This window comes from Papio anubis, chromosome 8, assembly GCF_008728515.1.
Source record: "Papio anubis isolate 15944 chromosome 8, Panubis1.0, whole genome shotgun sequence".
In the NCBI taxonomy this organism is placed as follows: domain Eukaryota; kingdom Metazoa; phylum Chordata; class Mammalia; order Primates; family Cercopithecidae; genus Papio; species Papio anubis.
This window is the reverse complement of record NC_044983.1, coordinates 139,757,174-139,779,359: the sequence shown is the minus strand read 5'-3', so window position 1 is coordinate 139,779,359 and position 22,186 is coordinate 139,757,174. Positions and strand designations below refer to the sequence as shown.

Genomic DNA, 22,186 nt, shown 5'->3' with positions numbered 1-22,186 from the left:
CAGGTCAGCTCTGCCCCTGACTGCCTCTTTCTCCTTAGCCTTTTTTAATCTGGAAGAATTTCACAGCTTTTCTCTGCCTTTGTCACATTGAATTTTTTTTTTTTTTTTTTTTTTTGAGGTGGAGTTGTCCAGGCTGGAGTGCAGTGGCACGATCTCAGCTCACTGCAAGCTCCACCTCCCGGGTTCACGCCATTCTCCTGCCTCAGCCTCCTGAGTAGCTGGGACTGCAGGCGCCCACCACCATGCCTGGCTAATTTTTTTGCATTTTTAGGAGAGACGGGGTTTCACCGTGTTTGCCAGGATGGTCTCGATCTCCTGACCTCGTGATCCACCCGCCTCGGCCTCCCAAAGTGCTGGGATTACAGACGTGAGCCACCATGCCCAGCCCACATTGATATTTTTAAGGTAATAGTCACCCTATTTAAAACAGATGATCCTGGCCAGGCACGGTGGCTCAAGCCTGTAATCCCAGCACTTTGGGAGGCTGAGATGGGCGGATCACGAGGTCAGGAGATCGAGACCATCCTGGCTAACACGGTGAAACCCCGTCTCTGCTAAAAATACAAAAAACTAGCCGGGCGAGGTGGCGGGCACCTGTAGTCCCAGCTACTCGGGAGGCTGAGGCAGGAGAATGGCGTGGACCCGGGAGGCGGAGCTTGCAGTGAGCTGAGATCCGGCCACTGCACTCCAGCCTGGCCGACAGAGCGAGACTCCGCCTCAAAAAAAAAACAAAAAACAAAAAACAGATGATCCCAGCCTGGGCAACCTAATGAGACCCCATCTCTACAAAAAATACAAAAATTAGGCTGGCATGGTGGCAGATGCCTATGGTCTCAGCTACTCGGGAGGCTGAGGTGAGGAGATCCCTTGAGCCCAAGAGGTTGAGGCTGCAGTGAGCTGAGATCACATCACTGCACTCTGGCCTGAGCAACAAAGTGAGACCCCTGTGTCACAGTAAAGTAAAATAGTTCTTTGGTTTGGGTTTGTCTGACAGTTTTTCAGGAGGATGCCACACGGGTGGTGTTGGGTCCTCCCAGGCCCCACATCTGCAAACACTGATGTCCACCTGTCCCTCATCTGGCAACATGACCTCTGACCCTGACAGAGGCCTCGCCCACTCCCCCCGAGTTGCAGCTGCTGCCTCCCGGCCACCTGAGGGCGCTCTGAGCCCGGCTCTGTGTCTAGTGCTTTGTGCCTCCCTGTGTGGTTGGTCTTTCCGGGACTCTGCACCTTCCACACTCCATCTGCACTCGGCCTTGACATGAGCAGGAGTCCTGCTGTCTCCTTGTTCGTTCGTTCGTTGGTTCTTCATTCATTTGTTCGCTGATGTGGGCTGATTTCCGTTGGGTTTTTTCAGGGCTTTTGTTGCTCTTGCTCTTCACTGCCTTGGTGCCCAGAGACGTCCCTGAGCGTCTCGCCGGCTCCTGCGTCCCTGACGGCCTCATTCCTCCGAGTGCTTCCTCCTGGCACAGCTGCCCTGCTCAGCCCTGGAATTAGCTATTTGTCTAGGGAGTGCTGGTTCCTTTCAGGAAATACTGGTCTTAGAGAACAAGGTCTGGGTTCTTAGAACATCCAGAGCTACTGCATTGTGTTTGGTTTTTGGCCTCTTTTTTTTTTTTTTTTTGATGGAGTCTTGCTCTGTCGCCCAGGCTGGAGTGCAGTGCCGTGATCTCAGCTCACTGGAAGCTCCGCTTCCCGAGTTGAAGCATTTCTTCCGCCTTAGCCTCCTGAGTAGCTGGGATTACAGGCTCCTGCCACCACGCCCGGCTAATTTTTTGTATTTTTAGTAGAGATGGGGTTTCACCATGTTGGTAAGGCTGGTCTTGAACTCCTGACCTCGTGATCTGCCCGCCTCAGCCTCCCAAAGTGCTCGGATTACAGGCATGAGCTTTTTGGCCTCTTAAGCACATAGAACTAGAAAATTACACAGGAGTATGCACATGTACACACACAGGTACCCAAACACACTCGCCTCCACGCGCACACATACATACACAGGTTCATGAGCGTGCACGCATGCCTCCACACATGCAGGTACACGAGCACACACGCACGCCTCCACGCACACACACACAGGTACATGAGGACGCACACATTCCTCTATGCACACGCAGGTAGGTACATGAGTGCACACACACGCCTCCACACACACGCAGGTAGGTACATGAGCTCACACGCATGCCTCCACGCACATGCACATAGGTACACAAGTGCGTGCACGCCTCCATGCACACACACATGCAGGTAGGTACATGAGCTCGCACACACGCCTCCACGCACACGCACATAAGTACACGAGCACACACACACGCCTCGCACACATGCACATAGGTACACGAGCACACATGCATGCCTCTATGTACCTGCAGGTAGGTACACGAGTGCGCACACACGCCTACGCAGGTAGTTACAGGACCTCACACGCATGCCTCCATGCACACGCACATAAGTACACGAGCACGCGCACATGCCTCCACGCACACGCACATAGGTAGACAATCATGCACACATGCCTCCACACACACGCACATGCAGGTAGGTACACGAGCGCACACGCACACCTCCATGCACACACACGCAGGTAAGTACATGAGCTCGCACGGACGCCTCCACACACACACAGGTAGGTACACAAGCATACATGCTTCCATGCACACAGGTACAGGAGCACGCATACATACCACGGACACGCAGATAGGTACAGGAGCTTGCATGCATGCCTCCACACACGCACATAGGTACACAAGTGCACACACGCGTCCACGCACACGCAGGTAGGTACATGAGCTTACATGCATGCCTCCACGCACACACATGCAGGTAGGTACACGAGCATGCACGCACGCCTCCATGCACACACACACAGGTACAGGAGCACACATGCACCTCCACGCACACGCAGGTAGGTACATGAGCTTGCACACACGCCTCCACGCACAAGCACATAGGTACACGAGTGCACACGCACGCCTCCACACACACGCAGGTAGGTACATGAGCTCGCATGCACGCCTCCATGCACAGGCACACTCAGGTACACGAGCGTGCATGCATGCCTCCACACATACATGTACGGGAGTGCACACACACCACGCACACACACAGGTACACGAGCTCGCACACACGCCTCCACGCACACGGATACACGAGCAAGCATGCACGCCTCCACTCACACATGCAGGTAGGTACATGAGCTTGCATGCACACCTCCACACACACACACGCAGGTAGGTACACGAACGTGCATTCACACCTCCACGCACATGCACACAGGTAAAGGAGCATATACGCACCTCCACGCACAAGCAGGTAGGTACATGAGCTTGCATGCAAGCCTCCATGCACACATGCATAGGTACACAAGTGCACATGCAGGCCTCCGCACACACGCAGGTAGGTACATGAGCTCACATGCACACCTCCCTGCACAGGCACACTCAGGTACACGAGCGTGCATGCATGCCTCCATGCACACAGGTACAGGAGCGCGCACACACACCTCCACGCACACGCACATGCAGGTAGGTACACGAGCGCACACGCACACCTCCACGCACACGCACACGCAGGTAGGTACACGAGCTCACACACACGCCTCCACACACACAGGTACACGAGTGTGCATGCACGCCTCCACTCACACGCGCAGGTAGGTACTTGAGCTTGCACACACACCTCCACGCACACGCACACAGGTACACGAGCGTGCACGCATGCCTCCACACACACACACAGGTAGTTACATGAGTTTGCACACACACCTCCATGCACATGCACACAGGTATACGAGTGTGCACGCACGCCTCCACACACATGCACGCCTCCATGCACACGCGTCCTAGAATTGCTGAGCACGCACGGCACCCCAGTCCCGTCCCTCCCACAGAGAGTTGCTCTGTGGTCTCCTCTTCCGTCACATCTCTCCTTCCCTGGCTCCCAAGAACACCAGTGCGTTTACTCACTTGCTCATCTGATAATTCGTCTAAAATTGGTTCAGAATTGCTTCACCCATTCCACTACAAAAATACATGCACTAAAAAAAGTCAGGGTTCATTTGCATTCCCTCACGTGCGCGTGTCTCCCAGGAATGCGACACTGGCTCATCCTGTGTTCCTAAGTTGTTTGGATTAGCTCTTTCTCTTTTCTTCATTGTGGTTCTGGCATCCGTTGGTTCATTACTTTCAGCTAGAGATTTTTTTGTCTCCCTTTTCATTCTTTCTGATACACTTTTGTATTTTAAATATATAGACCATTCGCACCCTCCCAAAGCCCCAACCGTTCGCAGGCACATTCAGCCAGGCCTCTTCCCCACGTCCTTTCTGCACCCGCCTACCTGCTGCAGGCTGAAACTTGTCTTGTTTTCTGTTTATCTCCTGGGTTTCTGTTGTGAAGAATAAACAGATGTTGGTATGTTTTCTTATTTCCCCTTCATCCTTACACAAATGGTATCATGATTTATGCATTCTTTGCACAATTTGCTTTTTCCACTTAAAGCATCCCCTAGACATCACTGCCTCCCAGACCATCGAGATTGTCCTCCTCCTTTTTCGAAGCTTCCTGGGCCTCTGTTGTGTGCCCCAGTCTTGTGTTGGTCATGTGGGTAATTTCGAATATTCTGCACTTATGAGGAAAGCTGCTGTCTGCTTGTGTCATTCTGAGTTTTGGGAGGTGCATCTGCAGGTGAATTTCTGACGAGGGAGTGTTGGGTCCAAGGATACCTTTGGATCGCTGTCCTTTGGGCGTCTGTGAGCAGCACCGGCCCCTGGCCATCGGGGCGTCAACTGCTGCCTGCGGTCAGATGCGTGGGTGGGTGCCTGGGGTCAAATGCACGGGCTGGTGCCTGCGGTCAGGTGCGTGGGTGGGTGCCTGGGGTCAAATGCACGGGCTGGTGCCTGCGGTCAGGTGCGTGGGTGGGTGCCTGGGGTCTCCGTGCAGCCTGGGCTTTGGGGCTCTGATGATCGCCAAAGTGGCTGCTCTCCAAATGTCTGTGTTCACCTTGTGAACTGCGCGCTCTTACCTTTTGCTCTTTATAGTATTTTTATCTTTTCATGCTCAAATTTGTGTATTAAATACATGAGTTCTTTGTCTGTAATTTATATTGTTAATGTTCCACTCAATGTGTCTAAAAAGCCAAAACCGGTTTTATTTGTAGTGGCTTTTGCACGTAAAAGGTTTTGAAGTTTTGTGCAGTCAGGTCGGCCGTCCTTTCTTCAGTGCCTGTGTGTTTTTAGTGGCCTCCATCCAGGTGACTGACAAAAGAGCGTGCTGTGTTTGCTCGGGGGCTGGCACACGTTTGGTTTTGCTTTTGGGTCTCAGATCCACTTAGAGTTGGGTCTTGTGTGTGGTGTGAGGTGTGGTCTGACATCCGGCTGTCCCCACGCCATTTGGTTGAGGCTGAGGCTGCCTGTGCTCTGTGAGGGGCACCGTGCCTTCTCTCATGCCCCAGGCTCTGTAAGGAGCTGGGGCTGCTTCTGCCTGTCTGTCTGGTCCTGCTGGCCTCTGGTCCTGTGCCCAGTCACACCTTCCTCATCCCTGTGCCCAGCCACACCTACCTCACCGAGGGTCTCTTGGGCTCCTTCGCAGGCTCCCATGAGTGGGGCTCAAGTGTCCTCATGTGGCGCCTTGGTAACCCTCCGCTGACACTCACGGCTGGGTTCCGAGCTCCCCTGTACGCACAACGCTGAGAGGGCCCCGCAGGTGTCCAGACTTCGAGGCCGTGCCGGGCGCCCTCTGGACTTCCCTGGGCTGCTCCTTCCCCACCACGGAGCTCCTGCTCTGTCCAGACTCTCCTTCCCTGCTGGCGAGTGGGTCTCTGTGGCTGCCTGCCTGGTGGGTTTGAGCATCTCTGTGTGTTCTTAGCCCTCAGGTTTCTGCCTCTGGGAATCTCCTCCGGCGTTTTCTTCCGTTTAATAATCTTTCTTAGCCTTTGTGGTGTGGATGCGTCCCTGTCTGTTCCAGGTACAGTTGCGTGTTGACTGCGAGCCTGGATTACAGTCTCCATCTGTGCTCACGCCTTCATGTCAGTGCTGGTGGCTTTTGATGAGCCAATGTTTTGAACTCCAGCGTTCTCTGTCCACCTGCCTCTTCCCTGTGGTTTTGTGTCTTACTCAGGAAGCCCTTTCCTAACAGCTCCTGAAACTCTTCATGTATTTTCTTCTAAAAGTCTTAAGGTTTTGCCTTTCCCATTTGATCAGACCGCTTTTCATATCAACCCAAGTCAGCAATCCCGGCCCCATGGTTAGAGTCTTGCCTCCCTGATCCTCTGTTCCCCCCGCCCCCTGCCCCCGTCCTCAAGGGCATCACGTAGATCTGCGAGGGGCTCTGTGTCCACACCTCTGTGCTAGGGCTCCAGCCTGGGCACGTGGCTTCCTCGGCTTCCTGGCAGCTCACGTCTGTGTCCTGAGTTCCCTCCCCAGCTGCACTCCTTTGATTCAAAGATACCTCTGCCGTCCCTCCATGTGCTCTTCTAGATGGAGACAGGACCAGTCGGCCCCACCCAGAGAAGACGTCATGCTGGGCTTTGGACTGGAGGCGTAGGGCCATGTGGCTGCTGGTGGGGAGTGTCCTGGCATTTGATGAGGTGGTTGCTGCGTTGGGCAGAGCTGCCTCCCCTCGTCCTCACGGAGCAAATGCGTCTCCTGCTGGATTCACCGTGCAGTTGTGAGCCTTCATTACAGCCCTAAGGCCGTTAGGGCTCCCGTGCCCTCCTCCCAGGCTCTGCCTCAGCCAGGGCCCTCCTCGTCTTCTTGGGCACGAGTGAACCAGGGGTATCAAGGCCCAGAGGGAGTTCCCGCGGCTCTTCCCTCACCACGTCTGGTGTGAGAAGCCATGGCCTCTGTCTCATGGTAGCAGACCTGCCTTGCACTCCTGGTGGCCTCAGGACAGCACAATGTCCCTGGACACGTGCCCTGGGCCTGGAGAGAGAGTCAGGAAGGTGGGGCTGGCAGGCAGAGCCTGTGCCCCCCTGTGTTAGGGGTGTGGTGCCCGTGCGGGTCTGGAGGACGGTCTAACGTGGTGGCCACTCCTGCAGCATGTGCCCGGTCCTGCGGCACTAGTGGGTCCTCTGTCTGTGTGCCATTTCTCGTCTTTGCCGCGGACCGTCTCTCAGCAGTGCACACCGCCCGGGGCCTGCAGCCCTGGATGCTTGCCTGGTAAAGAGCAGAGCCTGGCTGTGTGCAGGAGGCCCAAGAGGCCACGCCTCCCCCACGTGCTCACCTTTGCAGGGCTTCCCCTGTCCCGCACAGCACCCTCTCCGTGGGACGCTCACGGCCAGTCTGGATTCAACCCACGAGTGAATGCCCTTCAGTGCTAGGCCTTGATTTAGGAGACCAGGAGGGAGTGGAAGGGCTTAACCTTTGAGTCACTTGTCAGGAACAAAGTCTTGAGGCCAGACAGGAGCAGTGGTGGAGCACTGAGGGGTGGTGGACGGTGCTGGGGTGGCGAGGACTCAGCCGTCCCCCTCTGCTGTCAGGGCCCTTTGGGTTCTGGTCACGTGGGTTTGCTGCTGGGCCACTGTCTCCTTTGTCTGTCCTGTGCAGTTGTGAGCAGCCTATTGGGTGAGGAGGGGATTTGGTGTCTACTGCTTGGTCTGGGTGTCCTCTGTGGGGTGTCTGTGGTGATTGGTCTGGGACTGGCCACACCCGCTGCCTGGCAGAGTGATAAGGATAGAGAGAGAGGCAGCGTGGCAAAGAGGACGCCATCTGGGAACAAAAAGCAGATCAGGGAGGGGTGATGGGAAGACAGCGGTGAGGTGGGAGGGACACCAGGCGCCCCTGGCAGAGGCTGCACAGCCGGGAGCTGTGCTGGGGGCTGCATGCCTTAGGGAGTGGTCCCACTGGGCCCACCAAGAGGGTCTGCTTGGGGCCAGCTGTGGCGGCTGGAGGCTCAGCATCGCCGTGGCCATCGTGGACCCTGGTGGCCCTGTTCAGCCTCCACACCCTCCACATGTTCCCAGACACCTGCTTGCCTCTCGGGACCTCTTGGCTGAAGGCAGCCTGACGGGGCCTTCCCAGTGAGAGCCCAGCCCAGCTGCCGCTCACCTGCCAGACTCCCTTTTTTTTCAGGATTGAAATATAGTTCATATGCCACAAAGCTCACCCTCTAAGGTGCGCAATCCAGTGGCTCTTAGAGCAGTCAGAGTTGTGCACCTGCTGCCACCATCCACCTTCCACAGAGAAGCCCCACCCCCAGCAGCAGCCCTCCCCAACCCCAGGCACTGTGGGCCGGCTTTGTGTCCTGTGGGATTCACCTACTCCAGACAATTTAAATACGTGGAATCATGCAAGTGGTCCTTCGCTCACGATGACACGCTCCAGGTTCGTCCACGCCGTCGCTTGGGTCAGGGCTGCATTCCTGTTATTGCCAAATGATATTCCCGTGTAGGGATGGGCCACATTTTGCTGATTCACACATCCGTTGAAGGATATTTGCTCTGTTGCCACTTTTTGGCTATGATGAATCATGCTGCCATGAACATTTGTGTGCAGATTTCTGTGTGAAGACGTTTTCGTTTCTCTTGGGTATATACCTAGTTGTGGAATTGCTGGGTCAGGTGGTAACTCTGTGGTTTTTTTTTAATTATTATTTTTGAGAAAGGTTGGTGCTTGTCAGGCTGGAATGCAGAGGTACAATCACAGCCTTCAACTCCCAGGCTGAGGCGATCCTCCCACCCCAGCCTCCCAACGTGCTGACATTACAGCCACCACACACAGCCTGTTTGACTTTTTTTTCAGACAGATCCTCACTCTGTTGCATAGACTGGAGTGCAGTGGCACAGTCTTGCCTCACTGCAACGTCTGCTTCCCAGATCCAAGTGATTCCCATGCCTTAGCCTCCCAAGTAGCAGGGACTACACGTATATCCCACCACACCCAGCTAATTTTTGTATGTTTAACCTTTTATTTCTTTTTTAAGGTGGAGTTTCGCTTTTGTTGCCCAGGCTGGAGTGTCATGGCGCGATCTCGGCTCACCACAACCTCCGCCTCCTGGGTTCAAGCAATTCTCCTGCCTCAGCCTCCTGAGTAGTTGTAATCACAGGCATGCGCCACCATGCCCAGCTAGTTTTGTATTTTTAGTAGAGATGGGGTTTCACCATGTTGATGAGGCTGGTCTCGAACTCCTGACCTCAGGTAATCCGCCTGTCTTAGCCTCCCAAAGTGCTGGGATGACAGGCGTGAGCCGCGCACCCGGCTGGTGTGTTTGACTGTTTGAGGAACCACCACACTATTCCGTGGTGTCCACACTGTTTAACGTCCCCACTTCCTTCCAGCAACATACAAAGGTTCCGGTTCTCCACAGCCTTCACAACGCGTGTCATTATGGTTTTGCTGTTCCAGTGGGTCTGAGGTGGTGTCTCTTGTGGTTTTGATTTGCATTTCTCCTATGGGTAATGAACATGGGCATCTTTTAATGTAGATTGGCCATTTGCATATCTTCTTTGGAGGTGTGTCTGTTCAGATATTTTGCCCATTTTTAAACTAGGGTATTTATCCTTTTTTTTTTTTTTTTTTGTGAGACGGGGTCTCACTCTGTCGCCCAGGCTGGAGTGCAGTGGTGCAGTCTCGGCTCACTGCAACCTCTGCCTCCCGGGTTCAAGCAATTCTCCTGCCTCAGCCTCCTGAGTAGCTGGGATTACAGGCGCCCACCACCTCGCCAGGCTAGTTTTTTGTATTTTTAGTAGAGACGGGGTTGCACTGTGTTAGCCAGGATGGTCTCGATCTTCTGACCTGGTGATCCGCCTGCCTCGGCCTCCCAAAGTACTGGGACTACAGGCGCCCGCCACCATGCCCAGCTGAGTTTTGTATTTTTAGTAGAGACAGGGTTTCACGATGTTGGCCAGGCGAGTCTTGAACTCCTGACTTAGGTGATCCACCCGCCTCGGCCTCCCGAAGTGCTGGGATTCCAGACATGAGCCACTCACTGATGTGCGGACCAGCTCCACGGGGTCAGTGGGTTTTTCTCCCCGGGTGCGGAAACAAGACATTGTAGAAATAAAGACACACGACAAAGAGATAAAAGGCAGCTGGGCCCGGGGGACCACTACCACCAAGATGCAGAGACCAGTAGTGGCCCCGAATGCCAGGCTGCGCTGATATTTATTGGATACAAGACAAAGGGGCAGGGTAAGGAGTATGAGTCATCTCCAGTGATAGGTAAGGTCACGTGGGTCACATGTCCATCGGACAGGGAGCCCGTCCCTGCCTGGCAGCCGAGGCAGAGAGAAAGAGAGGAGAGAGAGACAGCTTACGCCGTTATTTCTGCATATCAGAGACTTTTACTACTTTCACTAACTTTGCTACTATTATCTAAAAGGTAGAGCCGGGTGTACAGGATGGAACGTGAAGGCGGACTAGGAGCGTGACCACTGAAGCACAGCATCTCAGGGAGACAGTTAGGCCTCCAGAGCAGGCCTGACTGATGTCAAGCCCTCCACAAGAGGTGGAGGAGTAGAGTCTTCTCTGAACTCCCCCAGGGAAAGGGAGACTCCCTTTCCCAGTCTGCTAAGTAGAGGGTGTTTTTCCTTGACACTGATGCTACCGCTAGACCACGGTCCACTTGACAACGGGCTTCTTCCCAGACACTGGCGTTACCGCTAGACCAAGGAGCCCTGCGGTGGCCCTGCCCGGGCATCACAGAAGGCTCACACTCTGGTCTTCTAGTCACTTCTTACTATGTCCCCTCAGCTCCTATCTCTTTATGGCCTGGTTTTTCCTAGGTTATGATTGTAGAGCGAGGAGTATTATAATATTGGAATAAAGAGTAATTGCTACAAACTAATGATTAATGATATTCATGTATAACCATATCTATGATCTATATCTAGTATAACTCTTGTTATTTTATATATTTTATTAGACTGGAACAGCTCATGGCCTCAGTCTCTTGCCTCGGCACCTGGGTGGCTTGCCGCCCACACACCCGGCCTAACTTTTTTTTTCTTTTTGAGACAGGATCTCACTCTATTGCCCGGACTGGAGTGCAGTAGATCAGGGCTCACTGCAGTCTCCACCTCCCAGGCTCCTACCCTGTTATTACTGAATTAGGAGAGTCCTTTGTGAACCTCACCAGATGGATGATTTGTGGGTGTTTTCTCCCATCCTGTGGCTGTGTTTTCACTCTCTTGGTGGTGGCCACAAAAGTTTTAGTTGTGATGATGTCTGTTTTTCCATTGTTTGTTTTATTGCATGTGCTTTTAGTGTCATAGCTCAGAATCCACTGCCAAATCCGAGGTCATGCAGAGTTGCCCTGTCTATTCTGAGAGTTTTATCAGTTTAGCTCTTACATTGAGACCTTTCATCTACTTTGGAGTAATGTGTGTGTGTGGCGTGAGGTAGGGACTGACTGCATTTGTTTGCAGATGGATGTCCACCTGCATGTTTGTTCAAGAGACTCTCCTTTCCCCATTGAGTGGTCTCGACACCCTTGTCTAACTCTGCAGGGCAGGGCACGTTCTTGTTCACTCTTGTCTCCCTAGCACCTGGCAAGTTGTCTGGCATGCACGTGGCACTCATTACATTCATCAGAAAAGGCTTATGTGGGCAGATCACTGTCTGCAAAGAGACATCTCCAAGAAACAAGGGCTGCAGGAAGGTTGCTTCTGCCTCGACGTCAACTTCTGGGAGCTTCTGGGAAGAGGCCCATCCCCCAGGGACCCTGAGTCCCCTGGGGATCGTAGACATCTTGCATCCTTCCACCTTTGTCACCAAATGGCTTATTTCTCTTCCCACTTCATTTTAAATAGTGTTGCCAAATAAATCTTCCTCAAACACCCCTCAGATTGCATCTGTGGGTTCATGATGACCCTCTGTGGTGGAGGGTTGAGGTGCGAGTTCCCTAGCCCACATGATGTCCTCCCCACCTTGCCCTGTGCAGAGCCAGCCTGTGGCGCCACTAGCTGCATCCCTTCGTCCTTGCGATCCAGCTCCAGCCAGTCCGTGGGGCCCCTGAGGCCCGGGTCGCCCTCTGCATTCTGAAACCCTTGCCTTTCTCTGGGCAGTGGCTCCCCAAGGCCCAGCATCCTCCATGCTGTTGTCTGCCCTCAGGTTTCCCGAGGGTCTGAGCTCAATGCTGTCCCCCAAGAGGTGCCCACAGTGTTCTTAGGAGGCTGGTGTTCTGCCCACATGCACGCAGGAGTGCACTAAAAAGGGAACAATGTGCTATTCTTTGTTGAGAGAGAATTATCCCATTACATTCGTTTGAAAGTGCATTTTAAACAAAAATAACAATTGGTATTACTTCTTCTAGGACATGGAATGTTCGATTCTCTGCTTTTTGAGCTTCTCTGTGCTCAGAAAAACTATTTTGGGAGTATCTCAACTTTGTTCTGCTAAAATCTAACAGAAGCGAGGTGAGAACAGGAGAGCAGGCAGCACTCCCTGGAGGCACGAGGTGACGCCACCATCCAGGGGAAGCCGCCCTGGCACACGGGGCCTGTTCCTTCCGGGCGGGGAGGCTGTGCTGATGCCAAGGGCACCTCACTGCTCATCGCGTTTGACCTGGGTCCACGTGGTCCTGTCCTCGGTGCGCATCCTGAGTTCTGACCCCAGACCTGACACAGCCCCGCCCTTCCAGGTGATCAGGCGGAAAACCTTGTCCTTCCTCGCCTCTGCTCCCCCACCCCTCGCCTCTGCTCCCCCACCCCTCGCCTCTCTTCTGGCACACACCCCGTCCCCCAGCACCCCTGGCCTCCCAGAGCCTTCATCCTGCTCCCTGTGGACCGGCCAGGAGGTTCTGCATGGCTGGGGATGCCCAGGGAACAATCATGGTGGAAGGGGATGCAAACAAGTCCTTCTTCAGGGTCCGTTCACCTGAATTAACTCAGGTCAGCCCAGGCCTCAGGCCCTTCATGGTGACCTTGCTGCCTCCGGTCCCCCCAGGCCCCAAGACGAGCTTCCTGCAGGTGTCTGCTTGCAGGCGCCTTCTTGGGGTTTCCTCGGGTGCCCTGAGGCTGCTGCATTTGCCATTGTCCTTTTCAACGACCCAGCAGGTGATCCTCACATGAGCCGCCCTCCCCTGCCAGGTCTGTGCTCAAGGGAGCACAGAGCAGGTGTGCATCGGGGTCCAGGCTCCAGCTGGGGAGAGGAGGTGTGTGGACAGGGAAGCCACCTCCTGGGGGACCGTGAGCCTCTGGCCGTGTACCCCAGGCTTATGCAGCCGCCTGCTGGGGGACCGTGAGCCTCTGGCCTTGCACCCCAGGCCTGTGCAACCGCCTGACTCCAGGAGGTCACAGAAGCAAAGGTGACAGAGCCTGGCCAGGCTGAGGAGTGGACCGGGGGATGGGGGCTTTGCCAGGAATTGCCCCACTCCAGGGTCAGTGCCAGCTGTAGAAGGTGTCAAGGGTATAATGACCAGGTCCAGTTTGGGGAGTTTCTTCCATCTTCAGCATAGAGAATGGCCTGGACAGGGCAGGGGTGAGGGCTGGGGGTCAGGGCGACCTCCCCCTCTGGCTGGGCCCCAGGACGGTTGACAAGGCTCATGGCCGGGGACCAGGAGGAGACAAGGCCCTGGCTGGGGTCTCCGTGCTGGCTCTGTTCCCAGGCAGGGCTGGGGCAGCAGGTTGGGCTGTGGGGTGGGTAGGGATGTCTCTGGAACTGACAAAGACCTTCGGCGCACACTGAGATGTCACGTGGTGCAGACTGGCCTTGTAGTCACTTGTGTTAGGCCATTCTTGCATTGCTGTAAACACCTGATACTGGGTATTTTATAAAGAAAAGACATTTAATTGGCTGGTAGTTCTGCAGGCTGTGGAGGAAGCATGGCGCCGGCATCTGCTCGGCTTCTGGGGAGGCCTCAGGAAGCTTCTAGTCATGGCAAAGCAGGAGCACGGGGCAGGGGAGGCACCACACACTTTAAACAACCTGCTCTTACAAGAACTCACACTCAAGAAGATGGCACCGAGCCATGAGGGGTCCACCCCTGACCCAAGCACCTCCCACCAGGCCCCACCTCCAACAATGGGGATCACATCTCAGCATGAGGTTTGGGGACAAGCATCCAAACCGTCATCACCAGTAGTCAGAAAACACGAGTGACCTGTAAGGGCCGCTATACAAGGTCACCAGAGATGGGCCTGCCCTGACTACAGTGTCGAGGGCATCTTCTGTCAGGCCTTGTCGGGAAGCCTTCTCTGGCCTCTGACCCACGTGCCACGTGGTGTCCCTGGTGAACCCACCAGGCTGGCCCTGTGTTCTGCAGGATGACAGGCGAGAGACCCTTGGTGGCCTCAGGTCAGCTGGGAGCATGGAAGGCTGGCAGTTGGCACCAGGGTCAGGGCGTCGTGGGCCCCGAGGCAGCAGTGGTGTGGTGTTCCCTCTTGTGGGCGGGGCTCCCATGCGTCTCAACCTCTGTAGGTTCCTCACACCCCTCTGTGCCCCTCAGCCCACATGCAGCCCTTGTCCCTTCCCTTTGTCCTAAGTCTTCTGGAGGCGCTGGGGCCTGGCCTGAGCCCCCACCTCACAGGCACCTGGGCTGTGCCCGGGGCTGCAGATTCACAGCAGAGGCAGAGCCGTGTGGAAGCCTCCGAGCTCATCCTGGGTGTCTCTGCCACAGGCCACAGGGACAGACCTAGCTTCAGGTCCCTGAGTGGGATGGCGGCGTTTGCCAGGACATGTGGGGGCCACCCTCTGCCCTGTGCACAGCCCCTCCCGGAACCTGGTTGTCCCTGGATTATGGGGTCACGGGAGTGCCTAGGGCCAGAGGGCCTCATTGGGGAGCTGGTGAGGTCTCCTGTGTTTTGGTAAAGCTGCCTCATGGTCACCAAGTTGGTGTCGTCAGGAAGAGGAATTGGGGGCTTTGTTCCATCCTGTTGGTGTCAGAGGAGTTCGTCCTCCCAGGAGGGGCTTCCTGCTGCCCTGCTCTGGGCACTCCTGTCCCCTGAGCCCTTCTGGGCCACGACTCCCTGCCCCAGGGTAGGCCTGCATGGAGGAGCAGCTGCTGGCTGCAAAATGAGGCCGACTGTGCTACTTATATAATTTATAGAGTAAAATTAACATTTTAAAATATGGAGACTACTTACGTTTTTTAAGTAAACTTTTAATTTTAGAACAGTCTTAGATTTACGTGGAAATGGCACAGGCAGCCCAGAGCCTCTGTGTCCACTGCACCAGGGTCCTCCGGCCGCTGACACCCTCACCTTCGTGCTGCCGGTGCCTTTCTACAGTTGACGAGCCCCTGTCGGGAACTGTTAGTAACAGAATCCACACCTTATTCAGATGCCTGGGCTTGCACCTCGTTTCCCTTTTCTGTCCACGGGTTCCACATGACATTGATCCTGACATCCCTGGGCTCTTCTGGACTTACCCTCTCCTGGCATTTGGTGACCTACATGGCCTGGAGGAGGGCTGGCCCGGTGTTGCGTGACACACCCCTCGCTTGGACGTGCCTGATCTTTACCACAATTCACTGGGAGGAGGACCACAGAGGCGATGTGCTGCTCTCATCTCATGGTGCAGTGAACACGCACGAGAGTCCTGCCCACGCTGGCCGCGGTCGCCCGGCTGAGGCTGCTGAGGCTTTGCTTTGTCCCCCCCGCGCCACCATGCTGCCTCTGGCTGTGAGTCTGACCCTTGCTGGGTTTGACGGAGGTAGACCGTGGGCATCAGGCGGCCAGCCGGGTCCCCAGCCCTGCTGGGTCTTACCTTCCCCTTCGTCAGGGTCGGGCCCTGGACTGAGTTTCTCCAGATACTTGGCGAGAGCCCCGCCTCCTGCACCCAGTCTGCCTCTCCCTGTGGTCCCCACAGTTCTGTCCCTGCTGCATATGGCTGCTCCTCCCGGCTGCTGAGGGAGGCTTAGGGCCGCCTCCCCATAGAGTGAGGCACATTTCTCTTCCTTTACAAACATGTTAGCTGACACACTGTGTGCAGAGAAGTGTTCGAGGAGGCGCAGGCTCATGACGCGCCCCACTGGGTGGGCAGCCTCTGGCATCACCGTTGGTTTGGTGCCTCTGTGAGCCTCAATGCAGTGCACAGCCTGCAGGCCCCTGCCTGGTTCCCTCATGCGGCTTGCGTGCTCAGGACCCTTGGGGCGGCTCTGCTGTCTTGCTGGGTCTGTGGCCCTGCTCTGTCTTGCTGGGTCTGTACACCCTTGCTCCTGCCAGGTCTTAAGCTGTAGGCCCAGGGCAGCGAGTCCCCACAGTGCTGTCAACCAGCACCTGGCACATATGGCCCACCCATGTTCCTGCCAGCAGCGTCGCTGGCTCCTTCTACCCCAGCTGTTCCCGTGGGGCTGGGACCACCCTTGCTGGTTTTCCTCAGTGTCTCGAGCTCTGCATTTCTCTGATAGTGGTGGACACTCTCTTCCACCTGCAGAGACTGGAGGCTGATCTGTCTAAAAATGTTTCTTCTGGCCAGGCGCGCTGGCTCACGCCTGTAATCCCAACACTTTGAGAGGCCAAAGCGGGCAGAATAGGAGTTTGAGACCAGCCTGGCCAACGTGGTGAAACCCCATCTCTACTAAAAACAAAAATTAGCCAGGCATGGTGGCAGGTGCCTGTAATCCCAGCTACTTGGGAGGCTGAGGCAGGAAAATTGCTTGAACCCAGGAGACAGAGCTTGCAGTGAGCCAAGATCGCACTACAGCACTCCAGCCTGGATGACAGAGCGAGACTCTGTCTCAAAAAAAAAAAAAAAAAAAAGTCTCTCTGCCCCTCACTCTCCCTCACGTGGACCCAGCGGGCCTTTCCCTCCTGCTTCCGCGCCCTCCCTCTCCAGGCCCCGTCCCATGCTGCTGGGCTTTGTCCTCTGACCATCCTGTGCTCCGTCCCTTCATCCTTCGGCGTTAGTTTCTTCTTAAACCTGTATAACACGTTACTTTCAGGGATTTATTTTGACATTTTAGATTTTCCACTTAATTCTTTATACACCCTCTACATTTTCCTTCCTCTGTAGAAACTCATCTTGTCGTGAACGCCAGTCACAGCAGTGTGCATTCCACGTGTGCTGGCTCCAAACCCGGACCCTGAGGAGCTGCTGTGGCCTCTCTCCTTCTCTCTTGGTTTTCGGTTGGTTCTTCCTTGTGCTTTCTTGGCTGTCATTTCTTATTTGATGCCTGTATTAGCCTGTTCTCATGCTGCAACTAAAGACATGCTCGAGACTGGACAATTTATAGAGAAAAGAGGTTTGTGTAATTGACTTATGGTTCCACATGGCTGGGGACGCCCAGGGAACAATCATGGTGGAAGGGATGCAAATAAGTCCTTCTTCACATGGTGGCAGGAGAGAGAACGAGAGCCCAGTGAAGGGGAAGCCCCTTGTGAAACCATCAGATCTCATGAGAACTCACTGTCATGAGAACAGGATGGGGGAAGCTGTCCCGTGATTCAATTATCTCCACTTGTTCCCTTCCACGACACATGAGGGTTATGGGAACTACGACTCAGGAGGAGATTTGGGTGGGGACATAGCCAAAGCATATCATTGCCCATCCTGGTGTATGCGATGGGCCTGCAGCCACGTGGGGGTGCTGATGGCTGCTGTCCCACAGAGCAGACCGACAGCAGCCCAGGCCAGCCGGTGCCAGTGGGAACCGTCCTGGGGACGCTCCTGCTTCCCTGGGCAGGGCCTGAGCCCTGTGTCAGCATGGGACCCACCACCTGGAAATGGGCGTGGTACCTGCATCAGCCAGTTTTCTGGCCACTGCTCCAGGTTGAAGCCCAGTGTCTATGAAGGAGTCACACTCCAAGGCCGCTCCTGAGGCTGTCACTAAGGGCTCAGGGGAGCCTGGGACTGCCACATGGGGTCTGGCCTCCTGGGGGTAGAACTGTCCTCCACACTGCAGCCATGGGAGGGATAAGACTGGAAGACACTGGGGGTGTCCCGGGCACACCCTGTGGGGCAGAGGAGAGTGGAGCCCATCCCCAGGGTGTGGCCCAGAGCCGGGAGTGATTCTGGGCCGAGGGCTGAGCTGGTTGCACTTCCAGCAGTGTGAGAAACATCGTGGAAGGAATTCCTGTTGTATCCACTGCTGGCTGAGAATCAGCCCTGAGGCTGGGTGTGGTGGCTCACTCCTGTAATCCCAACACTTTGGGAAGCCAAGACGGATGGATCACTTGCGGTCAGGAGTTCGAGACCAGCCGGGGCAGCATGATGAAACCCCATCCCTACTAAAAATACAAAATAGCCAGCTGTGGTGGCACACACCTGTAATCCCAGCTACTTGGGGGGCTAAGGCAGGAGAATTGCTTAAACCTGGGAGGTGGAGGTTGCAGTGAGCTGAGATTGCACCACTGCACTCCAGCCTGGGCAACAGAGCAAGACTCTGTCTCCAAAAAAAAAAAACTGCCCTGTGTCATGGGGGTCAGGTAACAAGAGTGAAGAGCCCGGCTGAGCCATGGGGGTGCAGCTCTGCCCCTCGGGGAGAACTGGGCTCCAGGGGAAAGGCAGGGCACCTGTCCACCTCCTTTCAACAGTTGCCATTTTTACTTGTGTGAGCCTTGGATTCTCTTTCCCATTTAAACTGTGGGTCCTGCAGGGGCCCACGAGGGTTGAGATTTAAGGGCATGGTGTGTGCAGCGGACTGCCACAACCAGCGACATCCTCAGGAGGCCCAGGCTGCAGCACATGGCACCGTGGGCAGGAGGAGGTCCTGGCCCTGCCAAGCCTCAGCCCTCTCTCCCTAGAGTGCTGAACTCTGGGGGTTCGAGGTGCACCATGTCGGTGTCCCTGTGTTTCTGACAATGGGAGACATTGACACTTCGTATCCTGGGCTGAGGTCAAGGGTCTCCAGGGAGAGTTGCCCTGGAGCTAAGGACCAGAGAGTGCACAAGGGGAAGCCGGTGCTGGGAACCCCTGGCGGGTCCCTCCAGGTTCCGTGTGAGCCGGTGCTGGGAACCCCTGGCGGGCCCCTCCAGGTTCTCTGTGGTTTGGTGATTTGGGATGTCCATGGAGAGAAAGAAGGGAGACAGGGGTGAGGCCCTCGGGAGGAAGGGTGAGTCTGCCATAGCATCTGGGGCTGGGACCTGCAGAGGCTTCTGGGTGGTCCCAGCCCTCCCTGTGACGGGGTTTCCCTTAGTGGTGCTGTGGAAGCAGAGAGGGACGCAGGGCCAATCGGGAGAAGGCGTCCAAGCCCTTCAGAAACCTGGACGTGCAGAGGGAGACACCTTGGCTCTGGGTGGAGACCAAAGTTCCACCGAGACACCTGGTTCTCCTTAAATGCATCCACAGGCTCTGTGCAGAGCCAACAAAGAGGTGATTCTCAGTTTCACAAGGAAGAACCAAGGGTCAAGAATGGCTTCAACACATGCCTGAGGGAGAGGAGTGTGTGGCTTTGGAAGCAACTTTACAAAGTCACGTAACTAAGACACTGCTCCAGCAGAGACAGAGATGGATGGATCAGCAGAGCCAGCTAGGAGCTCAGACACACTTACAGAAACTCGATTTTTTTTTTTTTTTTTTTTTGAGACCTCGCTGTCACCCAGGCCTGAGTGCAGTGGCGTGATCTCAGCTCCCTGCAACCTCTGCCTCCCGGGTTCAAGGGATTCTCCTGCCTCGGCCTCCTGAGTAGCTGGGATTACAGGCATACGCCACCACGCCCAGCTAATTTTTGTATTTTTAGTAGAGATGGGGTTTCACCATGTTGACCAGGCTGATCTTGAACTCCTGACCTCAGGTGATCCGCCCGCCTCGGCCTCCCAAAGTGCTGGGATTACAGGCGTGAGCCACCTCGCCTGACCAGAAACTAGATTTAAGATAGAGCTGCCATTGTCCATCACTGAGGAAACAAAGCTATTTAACAAGCTGTCCTAAGATCCCTGTCTATCCATATGAGAAAATGAAATTTCACACAGTAAACAAAAATCAATGCAGGCAGATTAATGACTTCAGTATGAAAAGCAACTTAGAATATCTGCTGGGCGTGGTGGCTCACGCCTGTAATCCCAGCACTTTGGGAGGCTGAGGCGGAAGGATCACGAGGTCAGGAGTTTGAGACCAGCCTGACCAACATGGTGAAACCCCGTCTCTACTACAAATACAAAAATTAGCCGGGCATGGTGGTGCATGCCTGTAATCCCAGCTACTCAGGAAGCTGAGGCAGGAGAATCGCTTGAACCTGGGAAGCAGAGGTTACAGTGAACTGAGATCACGCCACTGCACTCCAGCCAGGGCAATAGAGCAAGACTCTGTCTCAAAAAAAAAAAGAAAGAAAGAAAAAAGGAAGTATCTGTGACCTAGAAGTAGGGAAGTTTTCTTTAAAAAGGTCAAAAGGGCTAGGCACGGTGGCTCACGCCTATAATCCCAGCACTTTGGGGAGGCTGAGGCAGATGGATCACCTGAGGTCAGGAGCTCAAGACCAGCTTGGCCAACATGGTGAAACCCCGTCTGTACTAAAAATACAAAATTAGCTGGGCATGGTGGCAGGCGCCCATAATCCCAGCTACTTGGGAGACTGAGGCATGAGAATTGCTTGAACCCAGGAGGCGGAGGTTGCAGTGAGCCAAGATCAGACCACTGCACTGTAGCCAGGCGACAAAGCGAGACTCCATCTCAAAAAAAAAAAAAAAAAAAAAAAAAAAAAGACAGGAGAAATCATGAAGGAGAGATTTATGAATTCAACCAATTCAACCATATTAAAATTAAAAACTTATTTTTAGCAAAAGGTACCATGAAAAGTGAAAAGACAAGCCACACGGCCAGAGATCTTTAGAGCAGACAGTGGAGCGGGAGGTGTCACCTAGGACGTGCGTTTCTAAATACACAACGCCGGCAGATCAGTAAGAAAATTGTAATGGGAAAGCCGTGTGTGTCTGGGGAGTGAGGAATGTCAGTGGCTTAGGAACATGAGGAAATGCTTGTCCACATTAATAATTAGAAAAATTAAAACCACATACATGGGATTCATTGTACTAATCTCTATATTTTTGTGCGTGTTTGATATTTTCCATCATACATTTTGAAAGCAAAAATGGGGGTGAGGTAAAATTACACCAAATTCCACAACTCCCAGGTAACCCTGTCCTGTGTGTGTGTGTGTGTGTGTGTGTGTGTGTGTGTGTAGACAGGATCTTTCTCTGTCACCCAGGCTGGAGTGTAGTGGCACGATCTCAGCTCACTGCAACCTCTGTTTCCCAGGCTCAAGCCATCCTCCCACCTCAGCTCCCTGAGTAGCTAGGACCAGAGGTGCACCCACCATGCCTGGCTAATTTTTGTATTTTTTGTAGAGATGGGGTTTTACCACGTTGCCCAGGCTGGTCTCAAACTCCTAAGTTCAAGTGATCCGCCCACCTTGGCTTCCCAAAGTGCTGGGATTACAGGCATGAGCCACTGCGCCCAGCCAGGTAACCTCTTTTAATATTTGGCTTTAGACTTCCAGTAACTTTCTACACAACTATATATATATAAACACATATGCCACTTCTAAAAATAAAGCTATATCACTTTACCTCATTATAAACTGTGACAGTCCTTCCTTGTTATTAACTTTGCATTTGAATTAAAACACCCCTGCAGGGAGATACCTTTTAGCCCTTGAGTGATGTGCTGCACAGGCCAGTGTCAGAGTGCAGATAAAACCCCCTAGAAGCATGCCCACTAAATCTTAAACTTTAAACTAGGCCTTGGAAAGATTCATTGCATGTCATACTTGGAATCACCTTTTCATTTTGCTGGGAGATAATGTCTGTTTTTCAAATCGCGTGATGTAATCTGCTGATGTTATTGGGTTTCGCCGGAAATACAGAAAAGAAGAGAAACCTCGTATTCTGCCCCAACTAGCCTTGACCACAACACTGCCAGCATGTGAGATTCTTTATCGTCGACTCTTAGGGTATATGTGAGGGTGGTGATTGCTGGCCACTGCAACACTGCCAGCGTATGTGAAGTTCTTTATATCGACTATTCTTAGAAGATTCCATGGCGGCGAGGGTAGTAGGCCGTTTGTAAGCCATACCTACAAGCACTGCTACTAGCATAATAGCAAAGGATTCTTCGCCATCGCTTTGGCTGGGGTCCAATAAGCGGTAGACGTTATACTAGCCACCACCTTACTACCAGCATGTGGGGATTCTTCATCAGCTGACTCTTAATTATGCAGCGGGGTGGAGGCGATTGTGTGCTGGCCACCACAGCACTGCCAGCATGGCAAGTTCTTTCTCAAACTCTTAAATTCCAACCAGCTGAGGGTAGGCGATTGTGCTGGCCACCTAGCACTATAACATAGCCAGGTTCTTTATCGCCTTGTGACTCTTAGATTCCAA

The 22,186-nt window shown here is 54.1% G+C and overlaps 1 protein-coding gene across 2 annotated transcripts in view; it reads left to right on the top strand.

Annotated features, from left to right (window-relative positions):
- Positions 1 to 22,186, top strand: part of ARHGAP39 (Rho GTPase activating protein 39) — a 142,874-nt gene that overhangs the window by 71,680 nt on the left and 49,008 nt on the right. The window lies entirely within an intron of this gene.